This window comes from Balaenoptera physalus, assembly GCF_965194825.1.
Source record: "Balaenoptera physalus genome assembly, chromosome: 15".
Classification (NCBI taxonomy): Eukaryota; Metazoa; Chordata; class Mammalia; order Artiodactyla; family Balaenopteridae; genus Balaenoptera; species Balaenoptera physalus.
In genome coordinates, this window is record NC_138894.1 from 64,574,652 (window position 1) to 64,602,252 (window position 27,601).

The 27,601-nt window shown below is 36.7% G+C and overlaps 2 long non-coding RNA genes across 2 annotated transcripts in view; both read right to left on the minus strand.

Annotated features, from left to right (window-relative positions):
• Nucleotides 1–16,579, minus strand: part of LOC309644274 — a 66,271-nt gene extending 49,692 nt beyond the window's left edge. Inside the window, exon 1 of the long non-coding RNA XR_014254338.1 lies at nt 15,266–16,579. This is a non-coding gene — a long non-coding RNA (uncharacterized lncRNA). The remainder of the gene's footprint in view (nt 1–15,265) is intronic.
• The window catches only part of LOC309644279, a 249,827-nt gene extending 225,929 nt beyond the window's left edge, over nt 1–23,898 (minus strand). Inside the window, exon 1 of the long non-coding RNA XR_014254343.1 lies at nt 23,097–23,898. This is a non-coding gene — a long non-coding RNA (uncharacterized lncRNA). The remainder of the gene's footprint in view (nt 1–23,096) is intronic.
• Between the last annotated feature and the right edge of the window lie 3,703 nt (nt 23,899–27,601).

Genomic DNA, 27,601 nt, shown 5'->3' on the forward strand with positions numbered 1-27,601 from the left:
TTTTATATTGCTCCTCACTATACAGCTGATTATTAAAGTAGTACTGGCAGGCTGTGGTTTATTGAGTGCAGTTTTGAAAAGCAATGGTGGAAGAGAAGGCCATTACTGCATAATATTGCTACTCTTTCATCATTAGCTTGAAAGCACAGTCAAAGAGGAACATGTCTAAACTAATTCAGCTACCATTCTATTATTAATTCCCTACATGTTGTTCTATTACTACCTGCTCTTTCATAAAAGAGAGGGAAATGCATGTATTTAACACTGTAGCTTAAAAGCTGTGTAGATTTCTATTTTTCCATAACACAGTTCAAAATGTTCTCAGGCTGTAAGGAAAAACAGAACCTATTGCTTTATATTTTTAGGAACAGAATGGGAACTTGAGAACAGAAGTAGATAATAGATATCAAAAGAAAGATGTTCTGAGTCTGAAAACATAAGTTGGAAGTTTAGAGTTAGAAGGAAAGTCAAAAATCATGAATTACACTGTAGACCATTCAAATAAATTTGCCACGTTCTTAGTGATTATTATTTCTGGTTTTACAACAGCCTACTACAGGACTCAATGGACTCTCCCCAGAGAGCAACATGCCTCTTACAGTTCCTTTAAATTTACTCTGTGGCAGGCCCTAATGGCTCTTCTGGTTAATTATAAGTAGCAAAAATGATTTTCCAAGTCTCTTCAATCCACACAACAACGTCTCAGTTTAGAAACCAGTTGTTTAGGCCTGAGTGATAGTGATAGCTTCCATCTTGCTTTCAAGTTAAAACTTCTTCCCCGACTTGCTTACTATAAATGAGAATCTAGAAGATGGGAAAAGGGGTATGTAGTTCCTTATCCCATCTTTACCAAATACTTTTATTCTCCCTTTCCTGTCTTGTTAATTTTAGTTTTCAGTCCCCCTTTATGATTGGAGTAGTGGGAGGAAATAGAAGCAGGAAAGTTTCTAATGACTGGTGTCATTGTGGAGACCTACCGCCCTCTGAACTTGACTCTTTCTAAAAGACTCCCATCACTTTGATCACTCAACTGAGGTTTCCTAAGCACTGGTGAATCATCTTCATTCTAACTTTTCCCTTGTGATTTCTTTTTTTTTTTTTTTAATTAATTAATTTATATATTTTTGGCTGTGTTGGGTCTTTGTTTCTGTGCGAGGGCTTTCTCTAGTTGTGGCAAGCGGGGGCCACTCTTCATCGCGGTGTGTGGGCCTCTCACTATCGCGGCCTCTCTTGTTGCGGAGCACAGGCTCCAGGCGCGCAGGCTCAGTAGTTGTGGCTCACGGGCCTAGTTGCTCCGCGGCGTATGGGATCTTCCCAGACCAGGGCTCGAACCCGTGTCCCCTGCATTAGCAGGCAGATTCTCAACCACTGCGCCACCAGGGAAGCCCCTCCCTTGTGATATCTTTCACAGATACTAGGCATCTGTTATTATGTCCAACTTCTTTCTGCTGAGAACTTGAATTATGTTTAAAAATGGCCAATGCTGGTTTTCTTTTCTTTTTTTCATGCATATATACCAAAGAAAATTCTCATGCTTTCAGTACCCTGAAAACCTGAAAAAATTTGTGAGTTCAGGCCAATTCTTAGACAATAACAACAGTTCCTTTTCACCACCATCAAAGCAACTGTTTAATCACTTAGTACACCTTCAGATTTCTTTGGTGTATGTCAGACACCAATCCATGGTGTCCCACAGAATAAATGGAACCATACAGGATGTTCTGAGAGTTCCCAATTAAAGTCCCTGTTCTTACGCTTGGGGTGAGAGACAGGACCTCCTATAACCCTTATCTATAGATGTTGTTATAAGCAACATGTCAATATTTCTCTACCAAAATTTTATCACCATCTCTAACCAGCTCAAGCCCTCTTATCTCCCCAGCGGGGATGAAAGGTTTAAAAGTCATGGTTGATAGACACTTCTGGAATCATGCACTTGAACCCCTCTTTGGAACATGGTATATACTGTCATGGTACTTCAACTACAACTTCCATTTTACATTATGCTACATTAATATTCATGTTATCATTGTTCAAATAAGGAGACAACTTGGACACAACTAATTTCATTTGAGAGATTATTATTGAAGAAATGTAATCTTAGTTTTGGCTAGAAATTCAGTGAACAAGATATTTAAGGTACTATGATTTTTTAAAACACTTTTTAATAACACTTTTTAAAAATAACACTTTTGCCTTTTACTAAAATTTGTAATTGCGGAATTTTTACTAGCATTTAAAAAAATTATTCCATAGTATCATTGCTATTTATGGACAAAATAAGCTAGTAGTTAGAGACAGGTTAAGTAAAGAACTTGTCATGAAGAAATAAGAGTCCTGGTGAAATTGGAAACACTAAGTCCCCAGGACATTTCTTGCCCCTAAGCAACTGCCCCTATTATCCCAACAATAATTTTGTCATGTTTCTCAGATTAGGTATGCATAGACTAGCAGAACCAAACTTAAGACAAGTTTTTATAATAATTAACACCTAAGATTAGGTCCTTTTTGCCAAGTATAGTTTTGTTCTTTAGATGACAGGAGTTGCAAAATATCACACTCTAATTGAGTCCCTGAATAACACTGTGTTCAGAATTTTTTTACACAAATTCGTTAATATATTTTCTAGAAAGATTTAGTAGAAAGGTGTCCAGATCATTCTTCTAGTCATAAGAGAAACTAGTAAAGAAAACTGCTGACAGTAAAGACTGTAGGGCTAAGTCCAAGAAACCTAGATTTTCCACTTCATGAAAGTGTCATCTCACACAAGATATTTAATTTCCTTGGACTTCATTTCTCTTGTTTTCCAAAATGTTTAATAATCCTACACAGCCTGCTTCACAGATGCAAAATAAGCAGCAGCATAAAGGTGCTTTGAAATTTTAATAAAAATGTAATCACTTCATTCAGGTATTACTGCCATCACTGCTAGCACTATTCCTTGGACTTTCTTTAAATTCTAATGTGGGATATCATAGCTTAGGTTTGAAAATAGTCTAAATTTCTTGAAATTGGTAACTTTTGACTAGTTGTGATGACTATAACTACTAATTAAAAAAATGTTCTTTGATATCAGTGGGATTGGGAGAGTTATGAGAGATTAGAACTGGCTAGTTTGATAATGTATATATTATCATTATCATTTTTGAAAGACCTACTAAAATTTGTCATTCTAAATCTTTAAAGACTGTCATGACCAAAGTTACTCATCTTTTGCTGAAGATTAAAATGTATTTTTGCATGAGTAAAGGGACTACTTGATGCACAGGCAACTCATAATGTATCTATTTTGACAGGAAACTCAATATATCAAAGGAATTATTTTGGATTAATCTACAGCAGGTCACTTAAAACAAGTGCTAGAAAAAGTAAAAAATCAACAGCACTCAGTAATGTAGTAAAGTTAATACATTTCCTCTAGTTTTCAATGTCAAGATTGAAAACAGCTGTAATGATACAAAAGGATCCAACCCCAAATGAGTAAGCCATGACAAAACCTCAAAACCACCAAAGGTATAAAAACACGTCCTATTTAATTGAGATTGGATGAAGAATGATAGTAAAATATTTCTTGAGGTTTTAACATGGAGCTTTCCTCAAGCCAGGAGAGAAAACAAACCCAGATGTTCAGATGGCACACACATTTCCTTTTCTAATGTTCTCATGTGGCCTCCTAGTTAATTGTTTATAGCAGCTCTAACTACAAAAAGAATAACATTTTATTTTGGAGACTATTCCCAAAGATGGATGTTTGGATGTATAAATCATACTTTTCTCACTTAGACTTTGAATCTCATAGGAGATTCCACCTCAAAGTGATGTAGCTTCCTGGAAGCACAGAATGAAACTAATTCTTAAATCATAGCAATTTGCTCTCTGGCTAAGGAAGCATCACTTGAATAGTTGTTTATCACAACCTTCAGCTAAGGGGTGGTGTAATTAAGACCTAATTAAGACTCCAGTTTATTCCATTAGAGACATTTAAATTAAGTGACTCAGTCTTATATCATCTCCTTATGACAGATACACAGCTAGATTCCACTTTAAGGAATTCTATGCTGTCCTTTATTTCCAAGTGATCTGAGTTGAGGAAGATCCAGGCTTAAAGATATGGCTAAGTTATCAAGTGTGGTAAACTATTTTTTTTTTTTTTTACAAATATTCTGACTGCTATCATTGTGTATAATCAATTTACATTTTGTTGTTTTTATTTATTGGCTTGGTATCATAAAACACATATTGTCAAAAGTTATAAGAAATTAGCATGATGTATTATTTTTTATGAAGATACTTTTTCCCTAGGATTTTCTTTTCATTGGGATGTAGGTTGACAATAAAGAACAAAGTTAAAGAGGCACGAATTTTCTGCTGTTTTCAGCCTTCAGGAGGTATTATTGTCGAAAACATCCCATGAGCATCAGGACCTATTTACAATTATATGTGTGTGTGGTTGTGTCTTAAAGAAAATTATTTTCTCAAAAACATATCCACTCAAATTTGATTGTAGCTCCTAGAAAAATCTACAATTTTAAAAAGTTTTTTTTGTGTGTTTGTTTTTTGGAGGGATGGCACTCCCAAGGGATCATCATTATTCCCTGGGGAAAATTCAACCACCATTATTTTCTGTTTATTTATTTTACCTTGAGAGTTACCACAAGGGAAACTTCAAATAATAGTATAACAATTGTATTATTATTGCTGCCATAAAAAGTTATGATAAACTTAGAACTTTAAACAATAAAAATATTCTCTTACAGTTCTGGAGTTCAAATTTCCAAAATAAGTATTTGTGGGTAAAATCAGAGGTGTGCAAGGCTATGTTCTTCTCTAGAGGTTCTAGGGAAAAATCCATTTCCTTACATTTTCCAGATTCTAGAGGTGCATGCATTCCTTGGCTCATAGCAGCTTCCTCTATCTTCAAAGCCAGCATTTCCAACATCTCTGAGTCTGACACTCTTTTGCTCCCCTCTTTCACTTATTAAGTGTCCTTGTGATTAGAGTGGGCCCACCCAGAAAACCCCTTATAATCTCCCCATGTCAAGGTCAGCTGATTTTATCAATTGAAATTCCATCTGTAAATATAATTTTTACTTGACATATAATATAATATATTCAAGAGTTCCAGGGATTAGAACATGGGCATCTTTAGTGGTGATGGGGGGAGGCATTATTCTACCTACCATAATAGTCAATCTGGAAAACATTCCTAATATGGTTACTTCCAATGATGAGCTTCACAACTGAATTCTCTCTAATATGCACATCCATTGACTTCATTATCTTAACCCCTAATGGAAATTTTGGGTTGGATGTTCTCTTTCATACTTGGTTCCCTATTTCAAGTTTACAGTTCTGCAGTGCCATGATATATTATTATTATCTCTTAATTTAATGGGACTAATCAACACGTATTATATAAACAGAATATGTGGGTCATATTCTGTTTATTTGATGTTCCTTCTTTTTAATTTTATTGTTGTTGTAATTTTAGTTTCTATGTGGCAAGTCCATGGCACTGTAGGCCAAGCAGAACTATTCCATGGCAGGCTGCCTGCCTTTTAGGGACCCCCTAAAGTGATATGGCACACATCCCCATAATGTAAGCAACAGTTAATTCATTTGAAGTGCTTTATTATGCTAACTTTAGGTTCGTAAACAAACATGTCTTGAGTATCTATTGCATACTGTATGCTTTATGAGTGATTTTCCTCTCTCTCTAAGCTACTTTTCATAGATGATGGCAGCTAAGGTTTAGAGATATTAGGGAACTTGGACAAGATCACACAGACAATACATGGTAGAACTGATATTTGAATCTGATTCTGTTTTAGATAATTACTTAACCAATAATACACTGTAGCAAAAGCTAAGAAAGGTGGTTTAAAAAACTAATTTTAGTTTTGGGAAGAATGAAAAAAGGAAATAGCAATGTCATGTTAATAAAGGCAATACAGGTTTTAAGGACTGGGTGTTCAACACTGCATTTGTGAGAACACTGGGAAGAACTAAGGATTACAAGAAAGCCACTAAATTAACTTCATCAACCTACAAAAGAGTAGTGTTGGCCTGATGATTGCTCAGATGGCAAACCGCAGGGAGTTCAAGGGTGATAGGAAATGTAGAGAGAGAAAAAAAAATTCAGTGTTAAAATGAAAGCACTGAAGGAAAAGAAAAAGAATGGACAACAAGTAGAATAATGGGGGAAAAAGCATCTGTTGATGCTATACAAAGAAATGGCAATGGAGTTAAACAGGTATGAAGATTGACCCTTGATTCTACTATTTAGTAGCCATAACGTTGGCCATTGAATTAGCTTGTTTGGGCTATAGTTTCCTATCTGAAAATCAAGGGCAGTCATAACTCAATATTGTTACAAGGATAAAGTACATAATCATTAGATATCATTAGTTCTAAAAGATTTAAATAGTGAAAGAAAATGGGCTTGCTTGAAGACAAAGGATAGAGCACTGAGAGACAGAAGGATTGACACTCCTGCCAAAGATATACATTGTGTGTATCTTCTTAAATAAATCCAAAAAAGCATTTTGTAGTGGTGAGACTGAGATACGATGAAAGGAAGTCAAGGTAGGGAAAAAAGTTCCTTTTAGTTGGGTCTTTTTTCAGTTCCCCAGAGTCTCATCGTCACCATCTTTGCCTATTGTTCTGTATCCCTCTAGTCACTTCTGAATGTCCTGACAAGAAAGAATACAAGACCTTAGAAATGCTTCTCAAATAGACAGCATTATTATTAGTTTTTTGCAGCTTGATTAGCTTCCTAGGTTTTCTATATTTATTGGTGGTCCTATATGCAGTGGTGTAAAGATGAAGACTGGCATTGGCATTCTTCCCTATGGCAATGATAATCTGCCAGGAGACTCATGGTCAGTTAGGCTCCTGTATAGCTACGTATGCTCCTATTCATAGTGAAAACACCACTGCAACAGTGATAGCTTATCTCAAAAGGAAGGTGATTTAGTCTAGTCAATATTTGGACTGTAGCCAGAGTAAGCAATGCAGTTCTTTCTTTTATTTTATTTCATGAGAAATTAGTACAACACAGAAATTGGCAAGACTACTCATTCTATTCTCATATTTAGCCTCATATAATACACCATATGACTTTCCATTAGAAATTAGTGCTAGGAAGACTTCACTAGTCCTGTTGACATCATAAGGTTTCTCTTATCAGGCAAAGACAAAAACAGCACACCAGGTTGCTTTTGTTTGTTTGGTTGGTTTTTGTTTGTTTTTTCTTATAAAAAACTCATAACTAAGCAAAACACTTGACTGCAGTAACAGTTATTTTGGGTTGTTTGTAAGATTTTGTTTTTAAAATTCATATGACAATGCTATGTGAAAAAAATAATGTGCGATATATATACAACATAATTATAACCTTAAAAAAGATACTTAGAAAAGAATTAAGAGATGAGGAAGATGGTGGTGTAGGAAGACATGACACTAACCTCCCCCCACAATCACATCAAAAATATATCTACATGTGGAACAATTCTCATGAAAACTAACTGGAAACTGAAAAGAACCCTTATAAAACCAAAGCTGCAAGAAAGACCTCCACTTAACCAGGTAGGATGGAAAAAAACACATTGGGTTGGTACCTGCACCCCTCAGAGGTATCTGTAAGGAGGAGGAGGTCCACATGGGCAGACCATTACCTGGGGGAGTGAGCAAGTCGAACCACAATCTGGACATCCCAGTCCTGTGGTCCTGTGCAGAGAAGACAGCCCCCTGTTGCCTGCTGGGAAACCCACTTTCAGATAGAAGGACTGGAGAAGCCTAGACTCTAATCCTGAGGAGTGTGCACATGCTGGCTGCTTGCTGACATTCAGAGTGGAGAGAGCCCTTCACTGGGGGCTGCCACCTCACAGCACTTCTCTCGGAGAAGAGGAGAACACCGAGGCCCTGCTCACTCCACTCCACAGCTTAGCATGTGATCTGGGCAGATACTTGGACAAGCTATGCAGAGAGAGACTAGGACATTTGGGGTATGATCTGGGCAGTGCTGTAGAGGACACTGTTAGAGCACACATGGGGCAGCATCACAATAGTGCGCAATGGCTAAGCCCTGAATCTCCGGAAGACAGGCCCTGGGAGTGGACTCCTCTAACTATGCAGACAAGCAGGAGCAGGAGGGCCTACAGTATGGTCCAGGTGGGGCAGTAGCAGCCCTTGTCTGCATGCTTAGGAGTATGCAGCAGTTCATCTCCCAGTGGGAGTACCCTAGCTTCACCCACTTCACACCACAGCTTGGTGCTAGATCTGGGGCAGACAGGTCCTGGGACAAGTCTGCCACAGAAGTACCACAGATCTCTGGTGATAGCATCACCATCTCAATTCCTGCAGTCACAGCACCCGTACCCTCAGCCCTAGCTTACTCCACACAACAGACTTGCACTAGATCTAGGATGAACACATCAGAGGAGGGGACACTTCTGAGCAGAACTGCAGATGTCTACACAGGTGGCACACAGGTCCTCTGTAGCACATGCGACTTGTTTTAATGCTCACCCCCTTTGGGGCAGAGAATGCACTTGAGGAAAATGGAGCCTGATCAAACCTAACCCTCAGGACTTCTACTCCAACTAATGGGGAGCAGATCCCACCCCTGACAGGGCAATGACAGCATGGAGCAGAAAGGAAGCCCCATGTCACATCCAGCACAGGCTCCAGATACCACAACACAAACCACACCTCATATTAAAGGGATAACATGCAGCAAACCCTGGGGAAAGACATGGCTGGTATCCATAACAAAACCAGCCCTCTCACCAAACACATTGGAAACACACAATCTACACAGGGAAACTCCCACATAAAAACACCCTTTCAAGACCAGAGTAGATAATTGTTTCTCCTAAATTGATACAGACAAAGTTAAGTAAAATGAAAAAGCAGAGGAACTATTTCCAACTAAAAGAACAAGAGAAACACCTGAAAGAACAAATAATAAAACAGACCTCACCAGTGTACTACACCCTGAGTTCAAAAAGGAGGTAATAAAAATACTAAATTAATTAAGAAGTATTATTGATAGAAATGTAGGTAACTGGAACAAGGAACTAGAAACTATAAAGATGAACCAATCAAAAATAAACAATCTAGAAACAATCTAGATGAACTGATCAAAAATAAACAATCTAGAAGCAATTAAGTCCAGACTAAAGGACACAGACGAATGAATAAGTGATCTGAAAGATAGAATAATGAAAACCCCTCAATTAGAACAGCAGACAGAAAGACAAATGAAGAAAAAAAAAATGAAAGCAACATACAAGATCTATGGGGTAATATAAAACAGGACAACCTATGCATAATGGGGGCTCCATAAGGAGAAGAGAGAGAGAAGGGGATCAAAAATGTATTTGAGGGCTTCCCTGGTGGCGCAGTGGTTGAGAATCTGCCTGCCAATGCAGGGGACACAGGTTCGAGCCCTGGTCTGGGAAGATCCCACATGCCGCGGAGCAACTAGGCCTGTGAGCCACAACTACTGAGCCTGCACGTCTGGAGCCTGTGCTCCGCAACAAGAGAGGCCACGATAGTGAGAGGCCCATGAACCGCGATGAAGAGTGGCCCCCACTTGCCACAACTAGAGAAAGCCCTCGCACAGAAACGAAGACCCAACACAGCCAAAAATAAAAATAATAAAATAAATAATAAATTTAAAACGCACCTCATTTAAAAAAAAATGTATTTGAAGAAATTTTGGCTGAAAACTTCCCAAATCTAAAGAAGGAAAAAGATATTCAGTTACAGGATGAACAGAGGGTCCCAAAGAAGATGAACCTAAGCAGACCCACACCAAGACATATAATAATTAAAATGGCAAAAGTTACAGATAAAGAGAGGTTTCTAAAGGCAGCAAGAGAAAAACAAAGTCAATTACAAGGGAACCTACATAAGGCTATCAGCTGATTTCTCTGCAGGAATTTTGCAGGCCAGAAGGAAGTGGCATGATGTATTGAAAGTCCTGAAAGGTAAACCCAGCAACCTAGGATACTCTACTCAGCAAGATTATCATTTAGAATAGAAGGAGAGATAAAGAATTTCTCAGATAAGCAAAGACTAAAAGAATTCTGCAATACTAAGCCTACCTTAAAAGAAATATTGAGGGGTCTTCTCTGAATAGAAAAGAAGCAAGAATCTATAGGAAAGGGAAACTCACAATAGGAATGGCAAATATATAAAATGATTGAAGATCACTTAAATAAGCTAGTACATAGATTAAAAAACACTAAAAAATTGTAAAAAGCAATTATAACTACAATTAACAGTAAAAGGATAAGCATGAAGATATAAAATAGGACATCAAACTTACAAAATGTGGGGGAGGGGAGTATAAAATGTAGATCTTTTAGAGTGTGTTTGAACTTGAATGGCTATCAGCAAGTAGATACAGTTATGCATCAACATACTTGAACTCCATGGTAACCACAAATCAAAAACATACATAAGATTAACAAAATACAAAAAACAAAAACATATTACAAAAGAAAATCATCAAAGCACAAAAGGAAAAAAAAAAGAAGAAATGAATAAAGAAGAACTACAAAAAGAAAAAACTGGAAAACAAGGATTAAAATGGCGATAAGTACATACACATCCATAATTACTTTAAACGTCAATGGACTAAATGCTCTGATCAAAAGACATAGAGTGACAGATTGGATAAAAAATCAAGAACCCAAAATATGCTACCTACAAGAGACTCACGTCAGGGTGAAAGACACACACAGACTGAACGTAATGAGATGAAAAATGATATTTCATGCTAAGGGAAATGAGAAGAAAGTGTGAGTAGCAATACTAATATCAGACAAAATAGACTTTAAAACAAAGTCCTAAAGAAAGACAAAGAAGGGCATTATATAATGATAAAGGGATCAATACAAGGAGAGGATACTACACTTATTAACATATACACATTCAATATAGGAGCACCTAAATATATAAAACAAATACTAATAAACAAAAAGGGAGAAATTAAAAATAATACAAAAATAGTAGAAGATTTTAATACCCCACTAATATCAATGGCCAGATCATCAAGACAGTAAATCAATAAGGCAAAAGATGTCCTAAAAAACACAACAGACCAGTTAGACTTAATCGATATCTACAGGACACTACATGCAAAAAAAATGCAGAATACAAATTCCTTTCAAGTGTTCATGAAATATTCTCTAGGATAGACCACATACTAGGTAACAAAACAAACCTCCACAAATTTAAGAGGATAGAAATGATTTCAAGCATCTTTTCTGAGCACAATTATATGAAACTGCAATTCAACCACAAAAAGAAAGATTGGAAAAGAATGAACACAAGGAGACTAAACAACATGCTACTAATAAAATGGGTCAAAAATGAAATCAAAGAAGAAATTAGAAATTACTCTGAGACAGATGAAAATGTAAACACATTACAGAATCTATGGGATGCAGTAAAAGCAATTCTATGAGGGAAGTTCAGTGTAGTAGAGGCCTTCCTCAAGAAACAAGAAAAATCTCAAATAAACAACCTCAGCTACCACCTAAAAGAATTAGAAAAAGAACAAACAAAACCCAAAGTCAGCAGAAGGAAGGAAATAATAAAGATGAGAGAGGAAATAAAGAGAGATTAAAAAATAATGGAAAAGATCAATGAAACCAAGAGCTGGTTTTTTGAAAAGACAAACAAAATTGACAAACCTTTAGCCAGGCTCACCAAGAAGAAAATAGAGAGGACACAAATAAATAAAATGAGAAATGAAATAGGAGAAATAATAACAAGTAGGACAGAAGTACAACAAATCATAAGAGAATACTATGAACAGTTAAATGACAAAAAAATGTGGACAATCTAGAAGAAATGAACAAGTTTCTAGAAACGTAGAGCCTGCCAAAACTGAGTCAAGAAGAAACAGACTGATAACTAAAAGTGAAATAGAGTCTGTAAAACAACAACAACAACTACAGAAAAACAAAACAAAAAAACAAAACAAAACAAAAAACCAAGAAACCTCCCTGCAAACAAAAGCCCAGGACCAGAGGACTTCACTGGGGAATTCTACAAAACATACAAAGAAGAACTTATACCTATTCTTCTGAAACTATTCCATAAAATGGAAGAGAAGGGAACACTCCCAAATTCATCCTATGAAGCCACCATCACCCTCATACCAAAACCAAAGACACTACAAAAAAAGAGAATTACAGGCCAATATTTTTGATGAATATAGATGCAAAAATTCTCAACAAAATATTTTGTTTATTAGTAAAAAGGATCATACACCATGATGAAGTTGGATTCACTCCAGGGCTGCAAGGATGGTTCAACATATGCAAATCAAGCAATGTGATACACCACATTAACAAAAGGAAAGACACAAAACACATGATGATCTCAAGAGAAGCAGAAAAACTATTTGAAAAAATTCAACACCCATTTATGATAAAAACTCTCATCAAAGTTGGGATAGAGGGAATGTATTTCAACATAATAAGAACCATTTATTACAAACCAACAGCCAGCATAATACATAATGGTGAAAAGCTAGAAGTCTTCGTGCTAAATCCAGGAAAAAGACAAGGATGCCCAGTCTCACCACTTCTATTCAATTAGTATTGCAAGTCCTAGCCCCAGTAAGCAGCCAAAAAAGTCAAAAATAAAAAATAAAATAAAATAAAATAAAAGGTATCCAAATTGGAAGGGAAATGGTAAAACTGTCACTATTTGCAGATGACATGATACTCTATATAAAGAACCCTAAAGTGTCCACACAAAAACTGTTAGAAGTAGTAAATTAATTCAGCAAAGTAGCAGGATGAAAGATTAATATACATAAGTCTGTTCCATTTCTTTATACTAATAATGAAAGAACAGAAAGAGAAAATTTTTTAAAATCTTGTTTAAAATTGTGTCCAAAAAATACCTAGGAATAAACTTAATCAAATAGGTGAAAGACCTATATGCTGAAACCTATAAAACATTGATAAAGGATATTGAAAATAATTTAAAGAAATGGAAAGATATCCCATGCTCTTGGATTGGAAGGATTAATATTATTAAAATGTCCATACTACCCAAAGAAATCTACAGATTTAATATAATCCCTATCAAAATCCCCATGACGTTTTTCACGAACTAGAACAAATAATTCTAAAGTTTATATTGAACAATGAAAGGCCCAGAATTACCAAAGCCATCCTGAGGAAAAGGAGCAAAGCTGAAGGCACAACCCTTCCAGTCTTCAGACAATATTACAAAGCTACAGTAATCAAAACAGCATGCTATTGGCACAAAAACAGACATATAGAGCAATGGAACAGAATAGAGAGCCCAGAAATAAACCCATGCAATTAATCTATGACAAAGGAGGTAAGAATGAACAATGGAGAAAAGGCAGTCTCTTCAACCTATGGTGTTGGGAAAGCTGGACAGCCACATGTAAATCAAAGAAATTAGAACACTCCTTCACACTGTATACAAAAATAAACTCAAAATGTTTTAAAGACTTAAATCTAAGACCTGACACCATAAAACTCCTATAAGAGGAAATAGGCATAACATTCTTGGACATAAATCATGGCAATATTTTCTTAGATCGGTCTCCCAAGGCAAAAGAAATAAAAGCAAAAATAAATGGGACCTAAAGGTCCCACTAAAATTTTTGCACAGCAAAAATTTTTGCACAGCAAAGGAAATCATCTACAAAATGAAAAGACAGCTAATGGAAAGGAAGAAAGTGCCCATCAACAGACAATTGGCTTGAGAATAAGTGGTATATGTATATAATGGAATATTATTCAGCCATAAAAAGAATAAAATATTATGATTTCCAGCAACATGGATGGACCTAGAGAATACTATACTTAGTGAAGTAAGTCAGACAGAGAAAGACAAATGTTATGTGATATCAATTATATGTGGAATCTAAAAATAATACTAATGAAACTATATATAAAACAGAAACAGATAGACATAGAAAACAAACTTATGCTTACCAAAGGGAAGAAGGAGAGAAGGAGGGACTAATTAGGAGCATGAGATTAATAGATACAATCTCTTATGCATAAAATAGATAAGCAACAAAGATTTACTGTAGAGCACAAGGAATTATATTCAATATCTTGTAATAATCTATACTTAAATATAATCTGAAAAAAATAACTGAATCACTTTGCTGTATACCTGCAACTAACACAATATTGCAAATCAACTATACTTCAATTTCAAAAAAGAAAAGAATTAGAAGGAATCAGCAAAATATTGACAGGGGTTATGCTTGAATCATGGGATAATAGGTATATTTTTCTTCTTTCTGCTTTTATTCAATAATTTGAGTATTTTTACCTTTAGTATAAAATAAAAAGAATTAATTCTATATGACTTCAAATTTTCCTTATCATAGTTTAATTTACACCATTTCCTTCACTTATTTTTGTTGGTTTTCCTTGCCCTCTCAAATGATCATTCTTTGAAAACTGGCAGGGAATAAATTATATTTTAAAAACACAAAATATCTTATGTATACACTTTTCTATAAATCAAATATATGTGTAATTTACTTTTCTTTTAATATTTTCCTGTAAGTTGGTTGTAATTTTAAAGGATCTGTCACATTGAGTTTGATAATTCTGAGGAGCAAAATAATAAAAGGCAAAGTGATCAGACAGAAGTCGAAGCAAAGACACCACAAAAATCTAGTTGGAGAAGGTTTAAGTACTAGATAACCCAGCCTGTGATATTTGTGCTATTTACAACTTTTATTTAAAAAACAAAAATGTAACAGTAGGGCAGCCTCCTAGGAAATCAGAGTATTGCCATCTAAGTAAGCGTTGTGATTTTAGGGCAAGAGGAGACTACCCTCCTGTCTTAGCTTCTCTTCTGGCTTGCTCTACTGATTGAGATATGTGTGTGTGTGTGTGTGTGTGTGTGTGTGTGTGTGTGTGTGTGTGTGTGTGTGTGTAAGAGAAAAGAAGAGAAGAGAGGTGATGAAGGGAAGAGAGTGGGGGGGGGGGAGAGAAGCGGGGAAGAAGAGAGGAGAAAATCTTACAGGCTTTCACTTAGTGGAAACAATGAAGGGTCACATAACTATTTTAAGGAAACAAAGGCAAGGGATTTCACACTGAGGGGAAAAATGTTATTTAAAAATGACTTTTGTTGGCTTTCCCCTTCTATATTTTTTTTTTTTTTTCATCTAAGAGTCTTTACTTTTTTTTTTTTTTTTTTAGTTTTTCAAATCTTTTTTTTTTTTTTTTTTCACACACACACACTGTATTTTATTTTTACAAGAGATAAATAGACTGACACCAAGCATTGTACATGGATGACCACAACAAAAACAACAATGATTGCAATTACCAAACATGAAACACACTCATACTATGTCATAATATTGACATTCAGTCCAGTAATCCTCCACTGTAACAGCTCCTTTACTTTGCAGTGAAAATTGATTTGTATATTCTTTGCCTCTGAGTCCTTGTGGGATTTTTTTTTTTTTTTTTAATTCAGACAGAAAGTCACAAAAATTATACTCATCCTCATCAGTTCACTCAGTCCCATGTAATTAATTGTTTTTTTTCATCTTGATCTTTTGTTAGCACTTTTATGAGTTCATCAGCCTTCCATCAGAGTTCTGAAAATGCTTATCCATTCAGTTCAGCAGTACAGTCAGTTACCAGAAACCTGTACTTGTCAGAGTCTTTTCCATGAATTTCTTGAAGATGAAACCCTTTTATAGGAACATATTTGCAAAATCATCAGAGTACACCCAGAACTGTCTGTAAATGACAAAAGACTTAAAAATGACCACGGTAAAAGATTTGATGAAAGTTCATAATAATGCAGTTGACAAGAAAATTAGTTATTTCTGAGATATACATTTTAAAGTAATAACTAGGATTATTACTTATAACATTATACCAGAACATATAAGATTTTTAGAAATTTCATGTAATGTCTGAAACATTTATATTAACATATTTCCATACAAATACAAATATAAGATTTTTAGAAATTTCATGCAATGTCTGAAACATTTATATTAACATATTTCCATACATATTTCCATACAAATACAAATATAAGATTTTTAGGAATTTCATGTAATGTCTGAAACATTTATATTAACATATTTCCATACAAATAACCCAATGAAAGTTTAGTATTAGTTGTTTTGTTTGTTTTTTTATACTGCAGGTTCTTATTAGGCATCAATTTTATACATATCAGTGTATACATGTCAATCCCAATCGCCCAATTCAGCACACCACCATCCCCACCTCACCGCAGTTTTCCCCCCTTGGTGTCCATATGTCCATTCTCTACATCTGTGTCTCAACTTCTGCCCTGCAAACTGGCTCATCTGTACCATTTTTCTAGGTTCCACATACATGCATTAATATATGATATTTGTTTTTCTCTTTCTGACTTACTTCACTCTGTATGACAGTCTCTAGATCCATCCACGTCACAACAAATGACTCAATTTCGTTCCTTTTTATGGCTGAGTAATATTCCATTGTATATATGTACCACATCTTCTTTATCCATTCTTCTGTTGAGGGGCATTTAGGTTGCTTCCATGACCTGGCTATTGTAAATAGTGCTGCAATGAACATTCGGGTGCATGTGTCTTTTTGAATTACGGTTTTCTCTGGGTATATGCCCAGTAGTGGGAATGCTGGGTCATATGGTAATTCTATTTTTAGTTTTTTAAGGAACCTCCATATTGTTCTCCAGAGTGGCTGTATCAATTTACATTCCCACCAACAGTGCAAGAGGGTTCCCTTTTCTCCACACCCTCTCCAGCATTTGTTGTTTGTAGATTTTCTGATGATCCTCATTCTAACAGGAGTGAGGTGATACCTCATTGTAGTTTTGATTTGCATTTCTCTAATAATTAGTGATGTTGAGCAGCTTTTCATGTGCTTCGTGGCCGTCTGTATGTCTTCTTTGGAGAAATGTCTATTTAGGTCTTCTGCCCATTTTTGGATTGGGGTGTTTGTTTCTTTGATATTGAGCTGAATGAGCTGTTTATATATTTTGGAGATTAATCCTTTGTCCGTTGATTCATTTGCAAATATTTTCTCCCATTCTGAGGGTTGTCTTTTCGTCTTGTTTATGGTTTCCTTTGCTGTGCAAAAGCTTTGAAGTTTCATTAGGTCCCACTTGTTTATTTTTGTTTTTATTTCCATTACTCTAGGAGGTGGATCAAAAAAGATCTTGCTGTGATTTATGTCAAAGAGTGTTCTTCCTATGTTTTCCTCTAAGAGTTTTATAGTGTCCAGTCTTATATTTAGGTCTCTAATCCATTTTGAGTTTATTTTTGTGTATGGTGTTAGGGAGTATTCTAATTTCATTCTTTTACATGTAGCTGTCCAGTTTTCCCAGCACCACTTATTGAAGAGACTGTCTTTTCTCCATTGTATATCTTTGCCTCCTTTGTCATAGATTAGTTGACCATAGGTGCGTGGGTTAATCTCTGGGCTTTCTATCTTGTTCCATTGATCTATGTTTCTGTTTTTGTGCCAGTACCATATTGTCTTGATTACTGTAGCTTTGTAGTATAGTCTGAAGTCAGGGAGTCTGATTCCTCCAGCTCCATTTTTTTGCCTCAAGACTGCTTTGGCTATTCGGGGTCTTTTGTGTCTCCATACAAATTTTAAGATGATTTGTTCTAGCTCCGTAAAAAATGCCGTTGGTAATTTGATAGGGATTGCATTGAATCTGTAGATTGCTTTGGGTAGTATACTCATTTTCACAATGTTGATTCTTCCAATTCAAGAACATGGTATATCTCTCCATCTGTTGGTATCATCTTTAATTTCTTTCATCAGTGTCTTATAGTTTTCTGCATACAGGTCTTTTGTCTCCCTAGGTAGGTTTATTCCTAGGTATTTTATTCTTTTTGTTGCAATGGTAAATGGGAGTGTTTCCATAATTTCTCTTTCAGATTTTTCATCATTAGTGTATAGGAATGCAAGAGATTTCTGTGCATTAATTTTGTATCCTGCAACTTTACCATATTCATTAATTAGCTCTAGCAGTTTTCTGGTGGCAGTTTTAGGATTCTCTATGTATAGTATCATGTCATCCGCAAACAGTGACAGTTTTACTTCCTCTTTTCCAATTTGTATTCCTTTTATTTCTTTTTCTTCTCTGATTGCCGTGGCTAGGACTTCCAGAACTATGTTGAATAATAGTGGTGAGAGTGGACATCCTTGTCTCGTTCCTGATCTTAGAGGAAATGCTTTCAGTTTTTCACCATTGAGAATGATGTTTGCTGTGGGTTTGTCATATATGGCCTTTATTATGTTGAGGTAGGTTCCCTCTATGCCCACTTTCTGGAGAGTTTTTATCATAAATGGGTGTTGAATTTTGTCAAAAGCTTTTTCTGCATCTATTGAGATGATCATATGGTTTTTATTCTTCAGTTTGTTAAGATGGTGTATCACATTGATTGATTTGCGTATATTGAAGAATCCTTGCATCCCTGGGATAAATCCCACTTGATCGTGGTGTATGATCCTTTTAATGTGTTGTTGGATTCTGTTTGCTAGTATTTTGTTGAGGATTTTTGCATCTATATTCATCAGTGATATTGGTCTGTAATTTTCTTTTTTTGTAGTGTCTTTGTCTGGTTTTGGTATCAGGGTGATGGTGGCCTCATAGAATGAGTTTCGGAGTGTTCCTTCCTCTGCAATTTTTTGGAAGAGTTTGAGAAGGATGGGTGTTAGCTCTTCTCTAAATGTTTGATAGAATTCACCTGTGAAGCCATCTGGTCCTGGACTTTTGTTTGTTGGAAGATTTTTAATCACAGTTTCAATTTCATTACTTGTGATTGGTCTGTTCATATTTTCTGTTTCTTCCTGATTCAGTCTTGGAAGGTTATACCTTTCTAAGAATTTGTCCATTTCTTCCAGGTTGTCCATTTTATTGGCATAAAGTTGCTTATAGTAGTCTCTTAGGATGCTTTGTATTTCTGCGGTGTCTGTTGTAACTTCTCCTGTTTCATTTCTGATTTTATTGATTTGAGTCCTCTCCCTCTTTTTCTTGATGAGTCTGGCTAATGGCTTATCAATTTTGTTTATCTTCTCAAAGAACCAACTTTTAGTTTTATTGATCTTTGCTATTGTTTTCTTTGTTTCTATCTCATTTATTTCTGCTCTGATCTTTATGATTTCTTTCCTTCTGCTAACTTTGGGTTTTGTTTGTTCTTCTTTCTCTAGTTTCTTTAGGTGTAAGGTTAGATTGTTTACTTGAGATTTTTCTTGTTTCTTTAGGTAAGCTTGTATAGCTATAAACTTCCCTCTTAGAACCGCTTTTGCTGCATCCCATAGGTTTTGGGTCGTCGTGTTTTCATTGTCATTTGTCTCTAGGTATTTTTTGATTTCCTCTTTGATTTCTTCAGTGATCTTTTGGTTATTTAGTAACGTATTGTTTAGCCTCCATGTGTTTGTCTTTTTTACGTTTTTTTCCCTGTAATTCATTTCTAATCTCATAGCGTTGTGGTCAGAAAAGATGCTTGATATGATTTCAATTTTCTTAAATTTACTGAGGCTTGATTTGTGACCCAAGATGTGATCTATCCTGGAGAATGTTCCGTGCGCACTTGAGAAGAATGTGTAATCTGCTGTTTTTGGATGGAATGTCCTATATATATCAATTAAATCTATCTGGTCTATTGTGTCATTTAAAGCTTCTGTTTCCTTATTTATTTTCATTTTGGATGATCTGTCCATTGGTGTAAGTGAAGTGTTAAAGTCCCCCACTATTATTGTGTTACTGTCGATTTCCTCTTTTATAGCTGTTAGCAGTTGCCTTATGTATTGAGGTGCTCCTATGTTGGGTGCATATATATTTATAATTGTTATATCTTCTTCTTGGATTGATCCCTGGATCATTATGTAGTGTCCTTCCTTGTCTCTTGTAACATTCTTTATTTTAAAGTCTATTTTATCTGATATGAGTATAGCTACTCCAGATTTCTTTTGATTTCCATTTGCATGGAATATCTTTTTCCATCCCCTAACTTTCAGTCTGTATGTGTCCCTAGGTCTAAAGTGGGTCTCTTGTAGACAGCATATATATGGGTCCTGTTTTTGTATCCATTCAGCCAGTCTATGTCTTTTGGTTGGGGCGTTTAATCCATTCACGTTTAAGGTAATTATCGATATGTATGTTCCTATGACCATTTTCTTAATTGTTTTGGGTTTGTTTTTGTAGGTCCTTTTCTTCTCTTGTGTTTCCCACTTAGAGAAGTTCCTTTAGCATTTGTTGTAGAGCTGGTTTGGTGGTGCTGAATTCTCTTAGCTTTTGCTTGTCTGTAAAGCTTTTGATTTCTCCATCAAATCTAAATGAGATCCTTGCCGGGTAGAGTAATCTTGGTTGTAGGTTCTTCCCTTTCATCACTTTAAGTATATCATGCCACTCCCTTCTGGCTTGCAGAGTTTCTGCTGAGAAATCAGCTGTTAACCTTATGGGAGTTCCCTTGTATGTTATTTGTCGTTTTTCCCTTGCTGCTTTCAATAATTTTTCTTTGTCTTTAATTTTTGCCACTTTGATTACTATGTGTCTCGGCGTGTTTCTCCTTGGGTTTATTCTGTATGGGACTCTGTGCGCTTCCTGGACTTGGGTGGCTATCTGCTTTCCCATGTTAGGGAAGTTTTCGACTATAATCTCTTCAAATATTTTCTCTGGTCCTTTCTCTCTCTCTTCTCCTTCTGGGACCCCTATAATGCGAATGTTGTTGCGTTTAATGTTGTCCCAGAGGTCTCTTAGGCTGTCTTCATTTCTTTTCATTCTTTTTTCTTTAGTCTGTTCCGCAGCAGTGAATTCCACCATTCTGTCTTCCAGGTCACTTATCCGTTCTTCTGCCTCAGTTATTCTGCTATTGATTCCTTCTAGTGTAGTTTTCATTTCAGTTATTGTATTGGTCATCTCTGTTTGTTTGTTCTTTAATTCTTCTAGGTCTTTGTTAATCATTTCTTGCATCTTCTCAATCTTTGCCTCCATTCTTATTCCGAGGTCCTGGATCATCTTCACTATCATTATTCTGAATTCTTTCTCTGGAAGTTTGCCTATCTCCACTTCATTTAGTTGTTTTTCTGGGTTTTTTTCTTGTTCCTTCATCTGGTATATAGCCCTCTGCCTTTTCATCTTCTCTATCTTTCTGTAACTGTGGTTTTTGGTCCGCAGGCTGCAGGATTGTAGTTTTTCTTGCTTCTGCTCTCTGCCCTCTGGTGGTTGAGGCTATCTAAGAGGCTTGATGGGAGGCTCTGGTGATGGGTAGAGCTGACTGTTGCTGTGGCGGTCAGAGCTCAGTAAAACCTTAATCCACTTGACTGTTGATGGGTGGGGCTGGGTTCCCTCCCTGTTGCTGTGGCGGTCAGAGCTCAGTAAAACCTTAATCCACTTAACTGTTGATGGGTGGGGCTGGGTTCCCTCCCTGTTGGTTGTTTTGCCTGAGGCAACCCAACACTGGAGCCTACCCGTGCTCTTTGGTGGGGTTAATGGCAGACTCTGGGAGGGCTCACGGCAAGGAGAACTTCCCAGAACCTCGGCTGCCAGTGTCCTTATCCCCCCGGTGAAACAGAGCCACCACTCGCCTCTGCAGGAGACCCCCCAACACCAGCAGGTAGGTCTGGTTCAGTCTCCCCCAGGGTCACTGCTCCTTCCCCTGGGTCCCGATGCACACATTACTTTGTGTGTGCCCTCCAAGAGTGGGGTCTCTGTTTCCCCCAGTCCTGTCAAAGTCCTGCAATCAATTCCCACTAGGCTTCAAAGTCTGATTCTCTAGGAATTCCTTCTCCCGTAGCCGGACCCCCAGGTTGGGAAGCCTGACGTGGGGCTCAGAACCTTCACTCCAGTGGGTGGACTTCTGTGGTATAAATGTTCGCCAGTCTGTGAGTCACCCACCCAGCAGTTATGGGATTTGATTTTACTCTGATTGCGCCCCTCCTACCGTCTCACTGTGGCTTCTCCTCTGTCCTTGGATGTGGGGTATCCTCCTTGGTGAAGTCCAGGTTCTTCCTGTCAATGATTGTCCAGCAGCCAGTTTTGATTCTGGTGCTCTAGCAAGAGGGACTGAGAGCACGTCCTTCTACTCCGCCATCTTGGTTAATCCTCCCCTTCTATATTTTTAAAAATAATTTGTCAGTGTTCTAAGAATTGATTATAGCTGCAATAAAATACCTGCAACTATATCAAGAGTTGAGTGGTATTGTGGGAAATATTCTGAAGTAAATATCTGAGTTGAGTCTTGAAGACTGGGTGGTTTTAGGTAAGTACAAATAAAGGAGTCAGCATTTGAGAAAGAGGAATACATCAGCAAAATATTGAGATAGTAGAATACAAGACACATTTAGGAAGTTTCAGTTTATACAAAGAAAATTGGTTACATAATTTTACAAGATCAGTTAGTAAATAAACAGCTAGTCTTGGGATTGTTTGCCTTAAATATAAACCCATATATTTTCCCTTTGCTATGCTGCCTCTCTTCTGTTGACTCTTTAGAAAGAAAAGAGGTACTCAAGCAATGTGACACTTAGGGACATTATTCTAAGTATGCTATGCAGAATAGATTGTACGAGAAAGGCCCTAACAAGCTCTGGCAATGGTTTACACACAGAGGAGTGGTTTTTAGCCATTTATTTGAACACCACCTGTCCTCTCTACCAAGGTATTATTATTATTATTTTTTGCATGCACACAGCTATTTTATTTATTTATTTATTTTTAAACATCTTTATTGGAGTATAATTGCTTTACAATGGTGTGTTAGTTTCTGCTTTATAACAGTGAATCAGCTATACATATACATATATCCCCATATCTCTTCCCTCTTGCATCTCCCTCCCTTCCACCTTCCCTATCCCACCCCTCTAGGTGGTCGCAAAGCAGCGAGCTGATCTCCCTGTGCTATGTGGCTGCTTCCCACTAGCTATCTATGTTACATTTGGTAGTGTATATATGTGCATGCCACTCTCTCACTTTGTCCCAACTTACACTTCCCCCTCCCTGTGTCCTCAGGTCCATTCTCTAGTAGGACTGCATCTTTATTCCCATCTTGCCCCTAGGTTCTTCATAACCATTTTTTTTTTTTTAGATTCCATATATATATGTGTTAGCATACGGTATTTGTTTTTCTCTTTCTGACTTACTTCACTCTGTATGACACACTCTAGGTCCATCCACCTCACTACAAATAACTCAATTTCATTTCTTTTTATGGCTGAGTAATATTCCATTGTATATATGAATGGACAAAGACATCTTCTTTATCCATTCATCTGTCAGTGGACACTTAGGTTGCTTCCATGTCCTGGCTATTGTAAATAGAGCTGCAATGAACATTGTGGTACATGATTATTTTTGAATTATGGTTTTCTCAGGGTATATGCCCAGTAGTGGGATTGCTGGGTCGTACGGTAGTTCTACTTTTAGTTTTTTAAGGAACCTGCATACTGTTCTCCATAGTGGCTGTATCAATTTACATTCCCACCAACAGTGCAAGAGGGTTCCCTTTTCAGCACACCCTCTCCAGCATTTATTGTTTGTAGATTTTTTGATGATGGCCATTCTGACAAGGTATTATTATTAAGATCCATAGGCCTCTTCCTCATTTATCCATCTTTATTTAGCTGGTTAGACAAGTGTAAATTTTCCTATATTTATATGATGTCTCTAGGAATGTGGACATTCTACGTCAAAAAGCCCTTTTAAGACCTGTCCATTAAGCTTTGGAAAACAATCTAGTCTCTGGATAACTGAAGAATCTTTGAACTGGGATCGCTTAGCCTAGGTTTCCTAACAATGAAGATTAAACTGCTGTCTTGAAAGTAGCCACCCTCCTTTGGTCATTCACAGCTCCAGAGAGCATTCTACATTTCATTTTCTGAGTGAAAAATCTTCCAGCGAAGCTTCACTAGCTCTTTGACCTAAATATACACCAAAATCTTTTGTAAAAAAAAAGACAAGTGGTATTTGGGGCAGAAACACCTCAAAAATACTCTGGTTACCAAAAGCAGAAAGAAAAACAGAAGTATTGAGAAGAATACAGAAAATCTTGAATTCAAGACCTAATTTGCAAAACTAGTTGAGAAAAATCATTAAATTTCATTCTAATTTTTCTTGTGTAATTAAATGGAGATAACGTAGTTTCCATGCTTACATCAGAGATTGTATATATGCCCTAAAATGTTTAAACTGCTCCGCAAATATTGTTAAAGCATTGACTTCAATAATAAGTAATGTTATTTTAAGAGGAAGAAACTCATACAGCGCTCACCTTACATTTAAAGCTATGAACCTTGTTCGACCTCTCTTTGCTCCTCTAAAGTGGCGTTGCTTTTCCTACAAAGACACTGTTTTGAAGCACGTTATTGATGAAGGGGACTTAGGAGGCTCAGAAAACTCAGGCTGGATAAAGGTTTGGGAATAGTTATATATATAAAAGTTCTTTAAATCTGAATTTTTAAACTACTGAGTTTTCTACTTTAAAATGTTATTTTCCTACTGTTGGCTATGTTGGCTCTTTTGTTCACAACATTCCACAAAGCTTTATTAGAGAAGGTATGTTCTAAAATTGTTGGGGGAAAGAAGAGTGGAATGGCATTGCCTTTAAAAAAACTATGTGGTCATGGGTGGGCATGCAAAGTTTAGCACCTAGGAGTGGCAGACTCCAAGGTCTCAGATGAGAAAGGTGGGCTTGCAGAAGAACAATGTAAAACCTGGGCCATATGGCAACCCAGGTCTTTAGGGACTGCAAAGAGAGGTTGGATCTGAGATCAGAGGTATCAGTTCTCTGTCGAAAGGGACAATTGCTCAGATACCAGTGACCTGGCAGCAGGTCTTTAAGTGAATGGCAGCTAACTCACTTGACCCTGAGGTGAAGCACACCAAAGCAGAGGTTCTTTATATGACCAAAGCTCTAAACTGTCATGGGGCCAATGGGTAGCCTATTTTGTGTGCCTGATGAGGACAAGCAGCTGACCTCAGCATTGGTTATGGTGACAGGCTGTTCATAAGTGAATGAAGGGTTGAATTCTTTCAATTACTTTACTTCACCATATTCACCGTTTCTTACATTTCTTATGTTTGGTATTTGTTGCCTCTCGAATCCCGGTATATACTCAGTGGCCCTGGCTTGCTCACTGCCAACGACCACCACACTGGAGCCACGTAGCTGACTCTGTCCCACTGTTGGTAGCATTGTTCATTTCCATGCCCTTTCTCAGAGCAGGTAGAAACTTCATGGCTGAATTCACACTGCCCAGCACTTCTGCAAACCTGTACACCATCCCTCTTCACCAACCCTGTACACCATCTCTCTTCTGTTCTGCAGTGTGAGCCTTATTCTGTCTTCCTTCATGTGTCCCACAGGACAGCTGTCTTCATGTTCTCTTGTCAGGATCTACCAGATTTATTCCATTAAACCCCTCACTGAAGAACAAGGAAGTGTGCTCCACTTGACAGATATTCCCTCTATAGGCCAGGATATTTCTCTAGAGAGCTCTAGAGAGAGTGATGAAAGTCAGCATAAATTAAAACATCATCAGCCCCATCTTCTTTTCATATACACTAAACAAGATGAATGAGAAAATGAAAACATCCTGATTATTTTAATAAGCATTAATTTAAATTTTACAAGGTGAGAATTGTGTACAATTCAACAAATAAATGGATTGAGAGAGCAGGAAATCACAATCAAAACCTCAAAAGTATCTAATTCCCACCCCTATCCTGCCTCATATATGTAAATCCCTCAAAAAAGGTGAAATAAATTGCTGATATTTTTTACTACTAAAGTGTTTGAATGCAAAAAGGATGCCCTTATTTATAAGTGATTGTTCCAATGCCCATTTATTTGCTCTTTTACCCTTTTCCTAAAAATAATTCATCATCACTGTCTCTCTGCTCAAATGCGTCTTGACTCAAAAAACATAAAAACAAAAGAACAACTAAGGTTTCTACAGAGATGAGTACGTCTAGTAGCTGTTGCTCTCCAAACTCTGTTCTTTTTGAAATATTATTCCAAAGAGTCCTGATAGAAATGTTCCTGTCTCAAGGAGCATCTCTGCCACTCAGGCCTGACATGGCTAAGCTAGGAGAAGGAAACTGTTTCACCTGTTTCCTAAAGGGGACTATAGGCAGCTATTTCACTTTGTGTTGCCTTAAGAAAAGTCTAAATTGAGATATTAAAAAAATTAGCACATTACGTGTTAGGACTTTTAAAGGTTAATCTAATTTTTGTCAATGTTCTGGTTACAAAGTTCATAGGTTTCGAGTGGTTTTCCTCAATCCTATCTTCTCTCACAATCTCTGACTTTTCTGAACTGAGGATTTTCAGAAACACATATAGGGTAGTGGAGCAGGAATGTTTAGTTTTTCTGAGCTGTGCATCCTGGTACTAAGTTGGGGAGAAGCACTGAGGCTCAGAGGGATATTTCATACTCCAAAGTATAATAGTAAATTTCAGGGACACACTTTAATAGTGTTTAGGTCTACAAAGTGAGAGATTTATAGTAGTGACACAACAGCCAAATATTTTCACATCAACCAGTTCTTTTCATATTTGAATGCATGGCCCTAATACAGAAAGGACTTTTTTGTACAGAAAGAACTTTTTTTAGTTAAAATGTCTTAACTATTTCCGAGCATTAGGATGGGAATGAAGCCTCATCAATTAAACATTCCATATTTCCTTTTCTTATAACCGTTGCCTACATGTGAAATTTAAAATAATTCACAGTGTATAAAATCTGAACATAGGGCTGAGAAATCGGACTGATTCTGGTAAAACCAATCACATTATTCATTTGAAGACATTTTCTTAAGGAATATCGACAAAAGGAGAAAATGAAGTTAGTAATTACTCCTTCAATTAGGTTCGTGGCGACCTTGTGCAAATTCTATAATTCTGAGTAAAAAGACACATTCCAAGCCCACAGTACACAGCAATAATTACAGAAGTCATTCAGGAAGAAAAAAAAATAGCCTCAAGTTGTTGATTCCAGCTGTTCTCCCAAAATGAATCAGAAATTGAGCACTCCAGCTTTAACAATAGCTTTAAAGTTAAATGGGGATTGGTGACCAAGGATACAGGCTTGCACAGGATGCTTTCTGAGATAAATACCTATCCAGCTCAGAAACACACATCTGAAGAAGAAAATTAATCAACCATATTAATAATTACAGATATGCAAATTATTTTTCTTTTAATTGTTAACGATAGGTTTGCCTCACAGGTGGAGAATTCTCTTCTTCTTAAAAGTAAATTTTGGCAAATCTGACACATTATGTTTGCACATAGGCTTATGTCAACCTGTTGAGGCAACAATGATGCAGTGATTCATGAGCTTGGTAACTTACAGATTACTCATCGTTCAGAAATCTGGGTAGATTTAGAAGTAGATGAGTATAGTGGTTAAGTGGAGGGTCTCAGATTAGACAAACTGAAGTTGAATTCTGGCTCTGTTGTTGATTGTGTGACCTAGGTCCCACAACCTGAGTCTCAATTTCCTCAGTTAAAACAAAGTACAAAACTCATGATTGTGTGTTACAATTGAATTTAATGTTGCCTGTAAAGCCAGTA